Source organism: Schistocerca piceifrons, unplaced genomic scaffold (genome assembly GCF_021461385.2).
Source record: "Schistocerca piceifrons isolate TAMUIC-IGC-003096 unplaced genomic scaffold, iqSchPice1.1 HiC_scaffold_458, whole genome shotgun sequence".
In the NCBI taxonomy this organism is placed as follows: domain Eukaryota; kingdom Metazoa; phylum Arthropoda; class Insecta; order Orthoptera; family Acrididae; genus Schistocerca; species Schistocerca piceifrons.
The window spans coordinates 25,928-41,255 of NW_025728687.1; the positions used below are offsets into that span (position 1 = coordinate 25,928).

At 55.1% G+C, this 15,328-nt stretch overlaps 35 non-coding genes across 35 annotated transcripts; 28 read left to right on the plus strand and 7 right to left on the minus strand.

Moving 5' to 3' along the window:
• Positions 1-542: 542 nt before the first annotated feature.
• On the minus strand, positions 543-614 carry Trnag-ucc. The gene has a single exon. It is a non-coding gene; the product is annotated as a tRNA-Gly (tRNA).
• A 347-nt stretch (positions 615-961) lies between these two features.
• Positions 962-1,032, plus strand: Trnag-gcc. The gene has a single exon. It is a non-coding gene; the product is annotated as a tRNA-Gly (tRNA).
• Positions 1,033-1,413: 381 nt separating this feature from the next.
• Trnam-cau lies at positions 1,414-1,486 on the plus strand. The gene has a single exon. It is a non-coding gene; the product is annotated as a tRNA-Met (tRNA).
• Positions 1,487-1,789: 303 nt separating this feature from the next.
• Positions 1,790-1,861, plus strand: Trnae-uuc. Its single transcript has one exon. It is a non-coding gene; the product is annotated as a tRNA-Glu (tRNA).
• A 198-nt stretch (positions 1,862-2,059) lies between these two features.
• Positions 2,060-2,133, plus strand: Trnai-aau. Its single transcript has one exon. It is a non-coding gene; the product is annotated as a tRNA-Ile (tRNA).
• A 581-nt stretch (positions 2,134-2,714) lies between these two features.
• On the minus strand, positions 2,715-2,786 carry Trnag-ucc. Its single transcript has one exon. It is a non-coding gene; the product is annotated as a tRNA-Gly (tRNA).
• A 347-nt stretch (positions 2,787-3,133) lies between these two features.
• Positions 3,134-3,204, plus strand: Trnag-gcc. Its single transcript has one exon. It is a non-coding gene; the product is annotated as a tRNA-Gly (tRNA).
• A 381-nt stretch (positions 3,205-3,585) lies between these two features.
• On the plus strand, positions 3,586-3,658 carry Trnam-cau. Its single transcript has one exon. It is a non-coding gene; the product is annotated as a tRNA-Met (tRNA).
• A 303-nt stretch (positions 3,659-3,961) lies between these two features.
• Trnae-uuc lies at positions 3,962-4,033 on the plus strand. The gene has a single exon. It is a non-coding gene; the product is annotated as a tRNA-Glu (tRNA).
• Positions 4,034-4,231: 198 nt separating this feature from the next.
• On the plus strand, positions 4,232-4,305 carry Trnai-aau. Its single transcript has one exon. It is a non-coding gene; the product is annotated as a tRNA-Ile (tRNA).
• A 581-nt stretch (positions 4,306-4,886) lies between these two features.
• Positions 4,887-4,958, minus strand: Trnag-ucc. Its single transcript has one exon. It is a non-coding gene; the product is annotated as a tRNA-Gly (tRNA).
• Positions 4,959-5,305: 347 nt separating this feature from the next.
• On the plus strand, positions 5,306-5,376 carry Trnag-gcc. The gene has a single exon. It is a non-coding gene; the product is annotated as a tRNA-Gly (tRNA).
• A 381-nt stretch (positions 5,377-5,757) lies between these two features.
• On the plus strand, positions 5,758-5,830 carry Trnam-cau. Its single transcript has one exon. It is a non-coding gene; the product is annotated as a tRNA-Met (tRNA).
• Positions 5,831-6,133: 303 nt separating this feature from the next.
• On the plus strand, positions 6,134-6,205 carry Trnae-uuc. Its single transcript has one exon. It is a non-coding gene; the product is annotated as a tRNA-Glu (tRNA).
• Positions 6,206-6,403: 198 nt separating this feature from the next.
• On the plus strand, positions 6,404-6,477 carry Trnai-aau. Its single transcript has one exon. It is a non-coding gene; the product is annotated as a tRNA-Ile (tRNA).
• Positions 6,478-7,058: 581 nt separating this feature from the next.
• On the minus strand, positions 7,059-7,130 carry Trnag-ucc. Its single transcript has one exon. It is a non-coding gene; the product is annotated as a tRNA-Gly (tRNA).
• Positions 7,131-7,477: 347 nt separating this feature from the next.
• On the plus strand, positions 7,478-7,548 carry Trnag-gcc. Its single transcript has one exon. It is a non-coding gene; the product is annotated as a tRNA-Gly (tRNA).
• Positions 7,549-7,929: 381 nt separating this feature from the next.
• Trnam-cau lies at positions 7,930-8,002 on the plus strand. The gene has a single exon. It is a non-coding gene; the product is annotated as a tRNA-Met (tRNA).
• Positions 8,003-8,305: 303 nt separating this feature from the next.
• On the plus strand, positions 8,306-8,377 carry Trnae-uuc. The gene has a single exon. It is a non-coding gene; the product is annotated as a tRNA-Glu (tRNA).
• Positions 8,378-8,575: 198 nt separating this feature from the next.
• Positions 8,576-8,649, plus strand: Trnai-aau. The gene has a single exon. It is a non-coding gene; the product is annotated as a tRNA-Ile (tRNA).
• Positions 8,650-9,230: 581 nt separating this feature from the next.
• On the minus strand, positions 9,231-9,302 carry Trnag-ucc. Its single transcript has one exon. It is a non-coding gene; the product is annotated as a tRNA-Gly (tRNA).
• Positions 9,303-9,649: 347 nt separating this feature from the next.
• On the plus strand, positions 9,650-9,720 carry Trnag-gcc. Its single transcript has one exon. It is a non-coding gene; the product is annotated as a tRNA-Gly (tRNA).
• A 381-nt stretch (positions 9,721-10,101) lies between these two features.
• Trnam-cau lies at positions 10,102-10,174 on the plus strand. Its single transcript has one exon. It is a non-coding gene; the product is annotated as a tRNA-Met (tRNA).
• Positions 10,175-10,477: 303 nt separating this feature from the next.
• On the plus strand, positions 10,478-10,549 carry Trnae-uuc. The gene has a single exon. It is a non-coding gene; the product is annotated as a tRNA-Glu (tRNA).
• A 198-nt stretch (positions 10,550-10,747) lies between these two features.
• Trnai-aau lies at positions 10,748-10,821 on the plus strand. The gene has a single exon. It is a non-coding gene; the product is annotated as a tRNA-Ile (tRNA).
• A 581-nt stretch (positions 10,822-11,402) lies between these two features.
• Trnag-ucc lies at positions 11,403-11,474 on the minus strand. Its single transcript has one exon. It is a non-coding gene; the product is annotated as a tRNA-Gly (tRNA).
• A 347-nt stretch (positions 11,475-11,821) lies between these two features.
• Trnag-gcc lies at positions 11,822-11,892 on the plus strand. Its single transcript has one exon. It is a non-coding gene; the product is annotated as a tRNA-Gly (tRNA).
• A 381-nt stretch (positions 11,893-12,273) lies between these two features.
• Positions 12,274-12,346, plus strand: Trnam-cau. Its single transcript has one exon. It is a non-coding gene; the product is annotated as a tRNA-Met (tRNA).
• A 303-nt stretch (positions 12,347-12,649) lies between these two features.
• Positions 12,650-12,721, plus strand: Trnae-uuc. The gene has a single exon. It is a non-coding gene; the product is annotated as a tRNA-Glu (tRNA).
• A 198-nt stretch (positions 12,722-12,919) lies between these two features.
• Positions 12,920-12,993, plus strand: Trnai-aau. Its single transcript has one exon. It is a non-coding gene; the product is annotated as a tRNA-Ile (tRNA).
• A 581-nt stretch (positions 12,994-13,574) lies between these two features.
• Positions 13,575-13,646, minus strand: Trnag-ucc. The gene has a single exon. It is a non-coding gene; the product is annotated as a tRNA-Gly (tRNA).
• Positions 13,647-13,993: 347 nt separating this feature from the next.
• Positions 13,994-14,064, plus strand: Trnag-gcc. Its single transcript has one exon. It is a non-coding gene; the product is annotated as a tRNA-Gly (tRNA).
• A 381-nt stretch (positions 14,065-14,445) lies between these two features.
• Positions 14,446-14,518, plus strand: Trnam-cau. Its single transcript has one exon. It is a non-coding gene; the product is annotated as a tRNA-Met (tRNA).
• Positions 14,519-14,821: 303 nt separating this feature from the next.
• On the plus strand, positions 14,822-14,893 carry Trnae-uuc. Its single transcript has one exon. It is a non-coding gene; the product is annotated as a tRNA-Glu (tRNA).
• Positions 14,894-15,091: 198 nt separating this feature from the next.
• Positions 15,092-15,165, plus strand: Trnai-aau. Its single transcript has one exon. It is a non-coding gene; the product is annotated as a tRNA-Ile (tRNA).
• The last annotated feature ends 163 nt before the right edge of the window (positions 15,166-15,328 follow it).

Genomic DNA, 15,328 nt, shown 5'->3' on the forward strand with positions numbered 1-15,328 from the left:
GCTGGCGAGTGTGGTGACCAAAAGATCATCACCCTGCGTGGAAGTTGATAGAGGATCCGAACCCGACTCGTCGGGGAGCGCTACAGCATTCACTCGGCAATGGCCATAATATCTTGAATACACTGGTTCTCAACCGATAAAGAGAAAATGAAAGAAAATGTCCGATTGCCGATGCGTAACAACTTTGGCCCTTGTCAGTACTTGGGCGGGTGAGCGCATGGGAACACAGGGCGCTATTGGCACTTTTACTTCCTATTTTTGTTTCTCCTTTCTTTTCGGAGCTACAGCCCGATTCGGTCAGGGAGACGCCACCGTGAAATGAAGGGGGCGTGCTGTGTGTCCCTCCTTACCTCTCTCAGTCGTTTCTCGTGCTTGTCGTTTTGATATAGGCCGATTTGAGAGCGTCAGCTCTCGCGTCAGCCGAGCAAAGTCGAGACAAGTCGAGACACACTAAGGGCTGGTATGCAGCGAGTAAGAGGGCGAAAAAACAATAATTTAAGAGCGCGTGGCAAAAGTACTCATACGCGAAATTAAAAGCCTGCTGCGGTGGCCGGGAATCGAACCCGGATCAACTGCTTGGAAGGCAACTATGCTGACCATTACACCACCACCGCACAAGCGAGCGCCGCGCGTCCGCGCTGTGTCGGCTTCCCGCCAGTCGGCAGCGGCCGAAGGTGATCGTACCTGGCAGGCGCATTTCGAGGCAGGCTAGGGGAGCACATCCAGACGCATTCGGACAGCGTATCCGCGCACACTTCGCATCCTTTGGCAAGAGTTGGGCGCCGGCAACGCAAGAGTACGCAGAGGACCGCGTTCTGGCGGCATTTTTAAGCAGAGCAGTGCAGTGCAGGATTCAGCGTCTGCAGCATCTTTTCCACAGAATGCTACGGCGCTTGACGGCAGTCCCACTTTCCCTTGAGACATCTGCGCGGCAAGCAGCGCCAAGTTACCGCTGGCCCGAGCATCGGTGGTTCAGTGGTAGAATGCTCGCCTGCCACGCGGGCGGCCCGGGTTCGATTCCCGGCCGATGCATCATTTTGCTTTTCCCGCGATAATGCTGCCGCGTGGCTTGAGCGCTTGAGATGCACGATCCACAAGAATGTGTAGCTGGATTTCCCTTGAGAAGGACCGAGAACGCAGCACTCGCGGGTCCCCACTAGGACGCTCGCATCATGTTCTACAGACTAGCGTCGGCCTGGCCTCACAAGTTGCTGGGTCCGGGTGCCTCCGAGGCACTGAACTTCAACGACAAGGAGTGCTGCCTATCGTTGCAACAGCAGCAGCAGCACCGCAATCAACTGGGCCGGCAGTGCACGTGTAGCAACAGAACACGTTATCCAGGAAGTACAGTGTCTCTACGTCTAATATTGGGTAAGGTGTTTACCCAGTTTCCAGGACAAGCGGTGCACCCGTGCCTCGGTAGCGCAGTAGGCAGCGCGTAAGTCTCATAATCTTAAGGTCGTGAGTTTGATCCTCACCCGGGGCATTTAATTTTCTGTGACATGGTGGTGCTGTTGCTAGGGCGCCAACGTATTTCTTGTTTGTTATCCACAGCGTTTCAACGCTTCAGCGGGAAAATGTTTACTTCCTGTTATTGCTACTTACAGCTTCCCTTTTCCTCTTCTCCCAGCAGAGCGTGAAGCCAAAAGCATTGCTCTGCGACGTTTGAGGTGCGCGCCTTGCCAGTCAGTATGTGCAAAGATGCTCGCAAAGAGAGGGGGGCGCCGACGCGGCACTCGACACGAAATGCGACAAGCGACCGTACGAACGGTCGAACGAAACGGCCACATCCGGTGTGGTCTAGTGGCTAGGATACCTGGCTTTCACCCAGGAGGCCCGGGTTCGATTCCCGGTACCGGAACGGAATTTTTTCCACACGAATCGTGACAAGTTTGAGCTGTCCGAGCGGCCGTTTCCCGTCCTGCTCGCAATATAGCTACTGTTTCGTGACCGTCAGCAGAATATAGACTAGGGAAGCAGACACACGACGACCATAGAAATGGTGTGCGGCTTCATGCCACCTGTTTCCAGCGTAGGGCTGAGCAACTGCATCTGCCGAGGCCCGTTAGCTCAGTTGGTTAGAGCGTCGTGCTAATAACGCGAAGGTCGTGGGTTCGATCCCCCCACGGGCCACTACTCTTTTCCTACTACGAAAAGGCGGCGCCGATTTCAGCTGGCGAGTGTGGTGACCAAAAGATCATCACCCTGCGTGGAAGTTGATAGAGGATCCGAACCCGACTCGTCGGGGAGCGCTACAGCATTCACTCGGCAATGGCCATAATATCTTGAATACACTGGTTCTCAACCGATAAAGAGAAAATGAAAGAAAATGTCCGATTGCCGATGCGTAACAACTTTGGCCCTTGTCAGTACTTGGGCGGGTGAGCGCATGGGAACACAGGGCGCTATTGGCACTTTTACTTCCTATTTTTGTTTCTCCTTTCTTTTCGGAGCTACAGCCCGATTCGGTCAGGGAGACGCCACCGTGAAATGAAGGGGGCGTGCTGTGTGTCCCTCCTTACCTCTCTCAGTCGTTTCTCGTGCTTGTCGTTTTGATATAGGCCGATTTGAGAGCGTCAGCTCTCGCGTCAGCCGAGCAAAGTCGAGACAAGTCGAGACACACTAAGGGCTGGTATGCAGCGAGTAAGAGGGCGAAAAAACAATAATTTAAGAGCGCGTGGCAAAAGTACTCATACGCGAAATTAAAAGCCTGCTGCGGTGGCCGGGAATCGAACCCGGATCAACTGCTTGGAAGGCAACTATGCTGACCATTACACCACCACCGCACAAGCGAGCGCCGCGCGTCCGCGCTGTGTCGGCTTCCCGCCAGTCGGCAGCGGCCGAAGGTGATCGTACCTGGCAGGCGCATTTCGAGGCAGGCTAGGGGAGCACATCCAGACGCATTCGGACAGCGTATCCGCGCACACTTCGCATCCTTTGGCAAGAGTTGGGCGCCGGCAACGCAAGAGTACGCAGAGGACCGCGTTCTGGCGGCATTTTTAAGCAGAGCAGTGCAGTGCAGGATTCAGCGTCTGCAGCATCTTTTCCACAGAATGCTACGGCGCTTGACGGCAGTCCCACTTTCCCTTGAGACATCTGCGCGGCAAGCAGCGCCAAGTTACCGCTGGCCCGAGCATCGGTGGTTCAGTGGTAGAATGCTCGCCTGCCACGCGGGCGGCCCGGGTTCGATTCCCGGCCGATGCATCATTTTGCTTTTCCCGCGATAATGCTGCCGCGTGGCTTGAGCGCTTGAGATGCACGATCCACAAGAATGTGTAGCTGGATTTCCCTTGAGAAGGACCGAGAACGCAGCACTCGCGGGTCCCCACTAGGACGCTCGCATCATGTTCTACAGACTAGCGTCGGCCTGGCCTCACAAGTTGCTGGGTCCGGGTGCCTCCGAGGCACTGAACTTCAACGACAAGGAGTGCTGCCTATCGTTGCAACAGCAGCAGCAGCACCGCAATCAACTGGGCCGGCAGTGCACGTGTAGCAACAGAACACGTTATCCAGGAAGTACAGTGTCTCTACGTCTAATATTGGGTAAGGTGTTTACCCAGTTTCCAGGACAAGCGGTGCACCCGTGCCTCGGTAGCGCAGTAGGCAGCGCGTAAGTCTCATAATCTTAAGGTCGTGAGTTTGATCCTCACCCGGGGCATTTAATTTTCTGTGACATGGTGGTGCTGTTGCTAGGGCGCCAACGTATTTCTTGTTTGTTATCCACAGCGTTTCAACGCTTCAGCGGGAAAATGTTTACTTCCTGTTATTGCTACTTACAGCTTCCCTTTTCCTCTTCTCCCAGCAGAGCGTGAAGCCAAAAGCATTGCTCTGCGACGTTTGAGGTGCGCGCCTTGCCAGTCAGTATGTGCAAAGATGCTCGCAAAGAGAGGGGGGCGCCGACGCGGCACTCGACACGAAATGCGACAAGCGACCGTACGAACGGTCGAACGAAACGGCCACATCCGGTGTGGTCTAGTGGCTAGGATACCTGGCTTTCACCCAGGAGGCCCGGGTTCGATTCCCGGTACCGGAACGGAATTTTTTCCACACGAATCGTGACAAGTTTGAGCTGTCCGAGCGGCCGTTTCCCGTCCTGCTCGCAATATAGCTACTGTTTCGTGACCGTCAGCAGAATATAGACTAGGGAAGCAGACACACGACGACCATAGAAATGGTGTGCGGCTTCATGCCACCTGTTTCCAGCGTAGGGCTGAGCAACTGCATCTGCCGAGGCCCGTTAGCTCAGTTGGTTAGAGCGTCGTGCTAATAACGCGAAGGTCGTGGGTTCGATCCCCCCACGGGCCACTACTCTTTTCCTACTACGAAAAGGCGGCGCCGATTTCAGCTGGCGAGTGTGGTGACCAAAAGATCATCACCCTGCGTGGAAGTTGATAGAGGATCCGAACCCGACTCGTCGGGGAGCGCTACAGCATTCACTCGGCAATGGCCATAATATCTTGAATACACTGGTTCTCAACCGATAAAGAGAAAATGAAAGAAAATGTCCGATTGCCGATGCGTAACAACTTTGGCCCTTGTCAGTACTTGGGCGGGTGAGCGCATGGGAACACAGGGCGCTATTGGCACTTTTACTTCCTATTTTTGTTTCTCCTTTCTTTTCGGAGCTACAGCCCGATTCGGTCAGGGAGACGCCACCGTGAAATGAAGGGGGCGTGCTGTGTGTCCCTCCTTACCTCTCTCAGTCGTTTCTCGTGCTTGTCGTTTTGATATAGGCCGATTTGAGAGCGTCAGCTCTCGCGTCAGCCGAGCAAAGTCGAGACAAGTCGAGACACACTAAGGGCTGGTATGCAGCGAGTAAGAGGGCGAAAAAACAATAATTTAAGAGCGCGTGGCAAAAGTACTCATACGCGAAATTAAAAGCCTGCTGCGGTGGCCGGGAATCGAACCCGGATCAACTGCTTGGAAGGCAACTATGCTGACCATTACACCACCACCGCACAAGCGAGCGCCGCGCGTCCGCGCTGTGTCGGCTTCCCGCCAGTCGGCAGCGGCCGAAGGTGATCGTACCTGGCAGGCGCATTTCGAGGCAGGCTAGGGGAGCACATCCAGACGCATTCGGACAGCGTATCCGCGCACACTTCGCATCCTTTGGCAAGAGTTGGGCGCCGGCAACGCAAGAGTACGCAGAGGACCGCGTTCTGGCGGCATTTTTAAGCAGAGCAGTGCAGTGCAGGATTCAGCGTCTGCAGCATCTTTTCCACAGAATGCTACGGCGCTTGACGGCAGTCCCACTTTCCCTTGAGACATCTGCGCGGCAAGCAGCGCCAAGTTACCGCTGGCCCGAGCATCGGTGGTTCAGTGGTAGAATGCTCGCCTGCCACGCGGGCGGCCCGGGTTCGATTCCCGGCCGATGCATCATTTTGCTTTTCCCGCGATAATGCTGCCGCGTGGCTTGAGCGCTTGAGATGCACGATCCACAAGAATGTGTAGCTGGATTTCCCTTGAGAAGGACCGAGAACGCAGCACTCGCGGGTCCCCACTAGGACGCTCGCATCATGTTCTACAGACTAGCGTCGGCCTGGCCTCACAAGTTGCTGGGTCCGGGTGCCTCCGAGGCACTGAACTTCAACGACAAGGAGTGCTGCCTATCGTTGCAACAGCAGCAGCAGCACCGCAATCAACTGGGCCGGCAGTGCACGTGTAGCAACAGAACACGTTATCCAGGAAGTACAGTGTCTCTACGTCTAATATTGGGTAAGGTGTTTACCCAGTTTCCAGGACAAGCGGTGCACCCGTGCCTCGGTAGCGCAGTAGGCAGCGCGTAAGTCTCATAATCTTAAGGTCGTGAGTTTGATCCTCACCCGGGGCATTTAATTTTCTGTGACATGGTGGTGCTGTTGCTAGGGCGCCAACGTATTTCTTGTTTGTTATCCACAGCGTTTCAACGCTTCAGCGGGAAAATGTTTACTTCCTGTTATTGCTACTTACAGCTTCCCTTTTCCTCTTCTCCCAGCAGAGCGTGAAGCCAAAAGCATTGCTCTGCGACGTTTGAGGTGCGCGCCTTGCCAGTCAGTATGTGCAAAGATGCTCGCAAAGAGAGGGGGGCGCCGACGCGGCACTCGACACGAAATGCGACAAGCGACCGTACGAACGGTCGAACGAAACGGCCACATCCGGTGTGGTCTAGTGGCTAGGATACCTGGCTTTCACCCAGGAGGCCCGGGTTCGATTCCCGGTACCGGAACGGAATTTTTTCCACACGAATCGTGACAAGTTTGAGCTGTCCGAGCGGCCGTTTCCCGTCCTGCTCGCAATATAGCTACTGTTTCGTGACCGTCAGCAGAATATAGACTAGGGAAGCAGACACACGACGACCATAGAAATGGTGTGCGGCTTCATGCCACCTGTTTCCAGCGTAGGGCTGAGCAACTGCATCTGCCGAGGCCCGTTAGCTCAGTTGGTTAGAGCGTCGTGCTAATAACGCGAAGGTCGTGGGTTCGATCCCCCCACGGGCCACTACTCTTTTCCTACTACGAAAAGGCGGCGCCGATTTCAGCTGGCGAGTGTGGTGACCAAAAGATCATCACCCTGCGTGGAAGTTGATAGAGGATCCGAACCCGACTCGTCGGGGAGCGCTACAGCATTCACTCGGCAATGGCCATAATATCTTGAATACACTGGTTCTCAACCGATAAAGAGAAAATGAAAGAAAATGTCCGATTGCCGATGCGTAACAACTTTGGCCCTTGTCAGTACTTGGGCGGGTGAGCGCATGGGAACACAGGGCGCTATTGGCACTTTTACTTCCTATTTTTGTTTCTCCTTTCTTTTCGGAGCTACAGCCCGATTCGGTCAGGGAGACGCCACCGTGAAATGAAGGGGGCGTGCTGTGTGTCCCTCCTTACCTCTCTCAGTCGTTTCTCGTGCTTGTCGTTTTGATATAGGCCGATTTGAGAGCGTCAGCTCTCGCGTCAGCCGAGCAAAGTCGAGACAAGTCGAGACACACTAAGGGCTGGTATGCAGCGAGTAAGAGGGCGAAAAAACAATAATTTAAGAGCGCGTGGCAAAAGTACTCATACGCGAAATTAAAAGCCTGCTGCGGTGGCCGGGAATCGAACCCGGATCAACTGCTTGGAAGGCAACTATGCTGACCATTACACCACCACCGCACAAGCGAGCGCCGCGCGTCCGCGCTGTGTCGGCTTCCCGCCAGTCGGCAGCGGCCGAAGGTGATCGTACCTGGCAGGCGCATTTCGAGGCAGGCTAGGGGAGCACATCCAGACGCATTCGGACAGCGTATCCGCGCACACTTCGCATCCTTTGGCAAGAGTTGGGCGCCGGCAACGCAAGAGTACGCAGAGGACCGCGTTCTGGCGGCATTTTTAAGCAGAGCAGTGCAGTGCAGGATTCAGCGTCTGCAGCATCTTTTCCACAGAATGCTACGGCGCTTGACGGCAGTCCCACTTTCCCTTGAGACATCTGCGCGGCAAGCAGCGCCAAGTTACCGCTGGCCCGAGCATCGGTGGTTCAGTGGTAGAATGCTCGCCTGCCACGCGGGCGGCCCGGGTTCGATTCCCGGCCGATGCATCATTTTGCTTTTCCCGCGATAATGCTGCCGCGTGGCTTGAGCGCTTGAGATGCACGATCCACAAGAATGTGTAGCTGGATTTCCCTTGAGAAGGACCGAGAACGCAGCACTCGCGGGTCCCCACTAGGACGCTCGCATCATGTTCTACAGACTAGCGTCGGCCTGGCCTCACAAGTTGCTGGGTCCGGGTGCCTCCGAGGCACTGAACTTCAACGACAAGGAGTGCTGCCTATCGTTGCAACAGCAGCAGCAGCACCGCAATCAACTGGGCCGGCAGTGCACGTGTAGCAACAGAACACGTTATCCAGGAAGTACAGTGTCTCTACGTCTAATATTGGGTAAGGTGTTTACCCAGTTTCCAGGACAAGCGGTGCACCCGTGCCTCGGTAGCGCAGTAGGCAGCGCGTAAGTCTCATAATCTTAAGGTCGTGAGTTCGATCCTCACCCGGGGCATTTAATTTTCTGTGACATGGTGGTGCTGTTGCTAGGGCGCCAACGTATTTCTTGTTTGTTATCCACAGCGTTTCAACGCTTCAGCGGGAAAATGTTTACTTCCTGTTATTGCTACTTACAGCTTCCCTTTTCCTCTTCTCCCAGCAGAGCGTGAAGCCAAAAGCATTGCTCTGCGACGTTTGAGGTGCGCGCCTTGCCAGTCAGTATGTGCAAAGATGCTCGCAAAGAGAGGGGGGCGCCGACGCGGCACTCGACACGAAATGCGACAAGCGACCGTACGAACGGTCGAACGAAACGGCCACATCCGGTGTGGTCTAGTGGCTAGGATACCTGGCTTTCACCCAGGAGGCCCGGGTTCGATTCCCGGTACCGGAACGGAATTTTTTCCACACGAATCGTGACAAGTTTGAGCTGTCCGAGCGGCCGTTTCCCGTCCTGCTCGCAATATAGCTACTGTTTCGTGACCGTCAGCAGAATATAGACTAGGGAAGCAGACACACGACGACCATAGAAATGGTGTGCGGCTTCATGCCACCTGTTTCCAGCGTAGGGCTGAGCAACTGCATCTGCCGAGGCCCGTTAGCTCAGTTGGTTAGAGCGTCGTGCTAATAACGCGAAGGTCGTGGGTTCGATCCCCCCACGGGCCACTACTCTTTTCCTACTACGAAAAGGCGGCGCCGATTTCAGCTGGCGAGTGTGGTGACCAAAAGATCATCACCCTGCGTGGAAGTTGATAGAGGATCCGAACCCGACTCGTCGGGGAGCGCTACAGCATTCACTCGGCAATGGCCATAATATCTTGAATACACTGGTTCTCAACCGATAAAGAGAAAATGAAAGAAAATGTCCGATTGCCGATGCGTAACAACTTTGGCCCTTGTCAGTACTTGGGCGGGTGAGCGCATGGGAACACAGGGCGCTATTGGCACTTTTACTTCCTATTTTTGTTTCTCCTTTCTTTTCGGAGCTACAGCCCGATTCGGTCAGGGAGACGCCACCGTGAAATGAAGGGGGCGTGCTGTGTGTCCCTCCTTACCTCTCTCAGTCGTTTCTCGTGCTTGTCGTTTTGATATAGGCCGATTTGAGAGCGTCAGCTCTCGCGTCAGCCGAGCAAAGTCGAGACAAGTCGAGACACACTAAGGGCTGGTATGCAGCGAGTAAGAGGGCGAAAAAACAATAATTTAAGAGCGCGTGGCAAAAGTACTCATACGCGAAATTAAAAGCCTGCTGCGGTGGCCGGGAATCGAACCCGGATCAACTGCTTGGAAGGCAACTATGCTGACCATTACACCACCACCGCACAAGCGAGCGCCGCGCGTCCGCGCTGTGTCGGCTTCCCGCCAGTCGGCAGCGGCCGAAGGTGATCGTACCTGGCAGGCGCATTTCGAGGCAGGCTAGGGGAGCACATCCAGACGCATTCGGACAGCGTATCCGCGCACACTTCGCATCCTTTGGCAAGAGTTGGGCGCCGGCAACGCAAGAGTACGCAGAGGACCGCGTTCTGGCGGCATTTTTAAGCAGAGCAGTGCAGTGCAGGATTCAGCGTCTGCAGCATCTTTTCCACAGAATGCTACGGCGCTTGACGGCAGTCCCACTTTCCCTTGAGACATCTGCGCGGCAAGCAGCGCCAAGTTACCGCTGGCCCGAGCATCGGTGGTTCAGTGGTAGAATGCTCGCCTGCCACGCGGGCGGCCCGGGTTCGATTCCCGGCCGATGCATCATTTTGCTTTTCCCGCGATAATGCTGCCGCGTGGCTTGAGCGCTTGAGATGCACGATCCACAAGAATGTGTAGCTGGATTTCCCTTGAGAAGGACCGAGAACGCAGCACTCGCGGGTCCCCACTAGGACGCTCGCATCATGTTCTACAGACTAGCGTCGGCCTGGCCTCACAAGTTGCTGGGTCCGGGTGCCTCCGAGGCACTGAACTTCAACGACAAGGAGTGCTGCCTATCGTTGCAACAGCAGCAGCAGCACCGCAATCAACTGGGCCGGCAGTGCACGTGTAGCAACAGAACACGTTATCCAGGAAGTACAGTGTCTCTACGTCTAATATTGGGTAAGGTGTTTACCCAGTTTCCAGGACAAGCGGTGCACCCGTGCCTCGGTAGCGCAGTAGGCAGCGCGTAAGTCTCATAATCTTAAGGTCGTGAGTTTGATCCTCACCCGGGGCATTTAATTTTCTGTGACATGGTGGTGCTGTTGCTAGGGCGCCAACGTATTTCTTGTTTGTTATCCACAGCGTTTCAACGCTTCAGCGGGAAAATGTTTACTTCCTGTTATTGCTACTTACAGCTTCCCTTTTCCTCTTCTCCCAGCAGAGCGTGAAGCCAAAAGCATTGCTCTGCGACGTTTGAGGTGCGCGCCTTGCCAGTCAGTATGTGCAAAGATGCTCGCAAAGAGAGGGGGGCGCCGACGCGGCACTCGACACGAAATGCGACAAGCGACCGTACGAACGGTCGAACGAAACGGCCACATCCGGTGTGGTCTAGTGGCTAGGATACCTGGCTTTCACCCAGGAGGCCCGGGTTCGATTCCCGGTACCGGAACGGAATTTTTTCCACACGAATCGTGACAAGTTTGAGCTGTCCGAGCGGCCGTTTCCCGTCCTGCTCGCAATATAGCTACTGTTTCGTGACCGTCAGCAGAATATAGACTAGGGAAGCAGACACACGACGACCATAGAAATGGTGTGCGGCTTCATGCCACCTGTTTCCAGCGTAGGGCTGAGCAACTGCATCTGCCGAGGCCCGTTAGCTCAGTTGGTTAGAGCGTCGTGCTAATAACGCGAAGGTCGTGGGTTCGATCCCCCCACGGGCCACTACTCTTTTCCTACTACGAAAAGGCGGCGCCGATTTCAGCTGGCGAGTGTGGTGACCAAAAGATCATCACCCTGCGTGGAAGTTGATAGAGGATCCGAACCCGACTCGTCGGGGAGCGCTACAGCATTCACTCGGCAATGGCCATAATATCTTGAATACACTGGTTCTCAACCGATAAAGAGAAAATGAAAGAAAATGTCCGATTGCCGATGCGTAACAACTTTGGCCCTTGTCAGTACTTGGGCGGGTGAGCGCATGGGAACACAGGGCGCTATTGGCACTTTTACTTCCTATTTTTGTTTCTCCTTTCTTTTCGGAGCTACAGCCCGATTCGGTCAGGGAGACGCCACCGTGAAATGAAGGGGGCGTGCTGTGTGTCCCTCCTTACCTCTCTCAGTCGTTTCTCGTGCTTGTCGTTTTGATATAGGCCGATTTGAGAGCGTCAGCTCTCGCGTCAGCCGAGACAAGTCGAGACAAGTCGAGACACACTAAGGGCTGGTATGCAGCGAGTAAGAGGGCGAAAAAACAATAATTTAAGAGCGCGTGGCAAAAGTACTCATACGCGAAATTAAAAGCCTGCTGCGGTGGCCGGGAATCGAACCCGGATCAACTGCTTGGAAGGCAACTATGCTGACCATTACACCACCACCGCACAAGCGAGCGCCGCGCGTCCGCGCTGTGTCGGCTTCCCGCCAGTCGGCAGCGGCCGAAGGTGATCGTACCTGGCAGGCGCATTTCGAGGCAGGCTAGGGGAGCACATCCAGACGCATTCGGACAGCGTATCCGCGCACACTTCGCATCCTTTGGCAAGAGTTGGGCGCCGGCAACGCAAGAGTACGCAGAGGACCGCGTTCTGGCGGCATTTTTAAGCAGAGCAGTGCAGTGCAGGATTCAGCGTCTGCAGCATCTTTTCCACAGAATGCTACGGCGCTTGACGGCAGTCCCACTTTCCCTTGAGACATCTGCGCGGCAAGCAGCGCCAAGTTACCGCTGGCCCGAGCATCGGTGGTTCAGTGGTAGAATGCTCGCCTGCCACGCGGGCGGCCCGGGTTCGATTCCCGGCCGATGCATCATTTTGCTTTTCCCGCGATAATGCTGCCGCGTGGCTTGAGCGCTTGAGATGCACGATCCACAAGAATGTGTAGCTGGATTTCCCTTGAGAAGGACCGAGAACGCAGCACTCGCGGGTCCCCACTAGGACGCTCGCATCATGTTCTACAGACTAGCGTCGGCCTGGCCTCACAAGTTGCTGGGTCCGGGTGCCTCCGAGGCACTGAACTTCAACGACAAGGAGTGCTGCCTATCGTTGCAACAGCAGCAGCAGCACCGCAATCAACTGGGCCGGCAGTGCACGTGTAGCAACAGAACACGTTATCCAGGAAGTACAGTGTCTCTACGTCTAATATTGGGTAAGGTGTTTACCCAGTTTCCAGGACAAGCGGTGCACCCGTGCCTCGGTAGCGCAGTAGGCAGCGCGTAAGTCTCATAATCTTAAGGTCGTGAGTTTGATCCTCACCCGGGGCATTTAATTTTCTGTGACATGGTGGTGCTGTTGCTAGGGCGCCAACGTATTTCTTGTTTGTTATCCACAGCGTTTCAACGCTTCAGCGGGAAAATGTTTACTTCCTGTTATTGCTACTTACAGCTTCCCTTTTCCTCTTCTCCCAGCAGAGCGTGAAGCCAAAAGCATTGCTCTGCGACGTTTGAGGTGCGCGCCTTGCCAGTCAGTATGTGCAAAGATGCTCGCAAAGAGAGGGGGGCGCCGACGCGGCACTCGACACGAAATGCGACAAGCGACCGTACGAACGGTCGAACGAAACGGCCACATCCGGTGTGGTCTAGTGGCTAGGATACCTGGCTTTCACCCAGGAGGCCCGGGTTCGATTCCCGGTACCGGAACGGAATTTTTTCCACACGAATCGTGACAAGTTTGAGCTGTCCGAGCGGCCGTTTCCCGTCCTGCTCGCAATATAGCTACTGTTTCGTGACCGTCAGCAGAATATAGACTAGGGAAGCAGACACACGACGACCATAGAAATGGTGTGCGGCTTCATGCCACCTGTTTCCAGCGTAGGGCTGAGCAACTGCATCTGCCGAGGCCCGTTAGCTCAGTTGGTTAGAGCGTCGTGCTAATAACGCGAAGGTCGTGGGTTCGATCCCCCCACGGGCCACTACTCTTTTCCTACTACGAAAAGGCGGCGCCGATTTCAGCTGGCGAGTGTGGTGACCAAAAGATCATCACCCTGCGTGGAAGTTGATAGAGGATCCGAACCCGACTCGTCGGGGAGCGCTACAGCATTCACTCGGCAATGGCCATAATATCTTGAATACACTGGTTCTCAACCGATAAAGAGAAAATGAAAGAAAATGTCCGATTGCCGATGCGTAACAACTTTGGCCCTTGTCAGTACTTGGGCGGGTGAGCGCATGGGAACACAGGGCGCTATTGGCACTTTTACTTCCTATTTTTGTTTCTCCTTTCTTTTCGGAGCTACAGCCCGATTCGGTCAGGGAGACGCCACCGTGAAATGAAGGGGGCGTGCTGTGTGTCCCTCCTTACCTCTCTCAGTCGTTTCTCGTGCTTGTCGTTTTGATATAGGCCGATTTGAGAGCGTCAGCTCTCGCGTCAGCCGAGCAAAGTCGAGACAAGTCGAGACACACTAAGGGCTGGTATGCAGCGAGTAAGAGGGCGAAAAAACAATAATTTAAGAGCGCGTGGCAAAAGTACTCATACGCGAAATTAAAAGCCTGCTGCGGTGGCCGGGAATCGAACCCGGATCAACTGCTTGGAAGGCAACTATGCTGACCATTACACCACCACCGCACAAGCGAGCGCCGCGCGTCCGCGCTGTGTCGGCTTCCCGCCAGTCGGCAGCGGCCGAAGGTGATCGTACCTGGCAGGCGCATTTCGAGGCAGGCTAGGGGAGCACATCCAGACGCATTCGGACAGCGTATCCGCGCACACTTCGCATCCTTTGGCAAGAGTTGGGCGCCGGCAACGCAAGAGTACGCAGAGGACCGCGTTCTGGCGGCATTTTTAAGCAGAGCAGTGGAGTGCAGGATTCAGCGTCTGCAGCATCTTTTCCACAGAATGCTACGGCGCTTGACGGCAGTCCCACTTTCCCTTGAGACATCTGCGCGGCAAGCAGCGCCAAGTTACCGCTGGCCCGAGCATCGGTGGTTCAGTGGTAGAATGCTCGCCTGCCACGCGGGCGGCCCGGGTTCGATTCCCGGCCGATGCATCATTTTGCTTTTCCCGCGATAATGCTGCCGCGTGGCTTGAGCGCTTGAGATGCACGATCCACAAGAATGTGTAGCTGGATTTCCCTTGAGAAGGACCGAGAACGCAGCACTCGCGGGTCCCCACTAGGACGCTCGCATCATGTTCTACAGACTAGCGTCGGCCTGGCCTCACAAGTTGCTGGGTCCGGGTGCCTCCGAGGCACTGAACTTCAACGACAAGGAGTGCTGCCTATCGTTGCAACAGCAGCAGCAGCACCGCAATCAACTGGGCCGGCAGTGCACGTGTAGCAACAGAACACGTTATCCAGGAAGTACAGTGTCTCTACGTCTAATATTGGGTAAGGTGTTTACCCAGTTTCCAGGACAAGCGGTGCACCCGTGCCTCGGTAGCGCAGTAGGCAGCGCGTAAGTCTCATAATCTTAAGGTCGTGAGTTTGATCCTCACCCGGGGCATTTAATTTTCTGTGACATGGTGGTGCTGTTGCTAGGGCGCCAACGTATTTCTTGTTTGTTATCCACAGCGTTTCAACGCTTCAGCGGGAAAATGTTTACTTCCTGTTATTGCTACTTACAGCTTCCCTTTTCCTCTTCTCCCAGCAGAGCGTGAAGCCAAAAGCATTGCTCTGCGACGTTTGAGGTGCGCGCCTTGCCAGTCAGTATGTGCAAAGATGCTCGCAAAGAGAGGGGGGCGCCGACGCGGCACTCGACACGAAATGCGACAAGCGACCGTACGAACGGTCGAACGAAACGGCCACATCCGGTGTGGTCTAGTGGCTAGGATACCTGGCTTTCACCCAGGAGGCCCGGGTTCGATTCCCGGTACCGGAACGGAATTTTTTCCACACGAATCGTGACAAGTTTGAGCTGTCCGAGCGGCCGTTTCCCGTCCTGCTCGCAATATAGCTACTGTTTCGTGACCGTCAGCAGAATATAGACTAGGGAAGCAGACACACGACGACCATAGAAATGGTGTGCGGCTTCATGCCACCTGTTTCCAGCGTAGGGCTGAGCAACTGCATCTGCCGAGGCCCGTTAGCTCAGTTGGTTAGAGCGTCGTGCTAATAACGCGAAGGTCGTGGGTTCGATCCCCCCACGGGCCACTACTCTTTTCCTACTACGAAAAGGCGGCGCCGATTTCAGCTGGCGAGTGTGGTGACCAAAAGATCATCACCCTGCGTGGAAGTTGATAGAGGATCCGAACCCGACTCGTCGGGGAGCGCTACAGCATTCACTCGGCAATGGCCATAATATCTTGAATACACT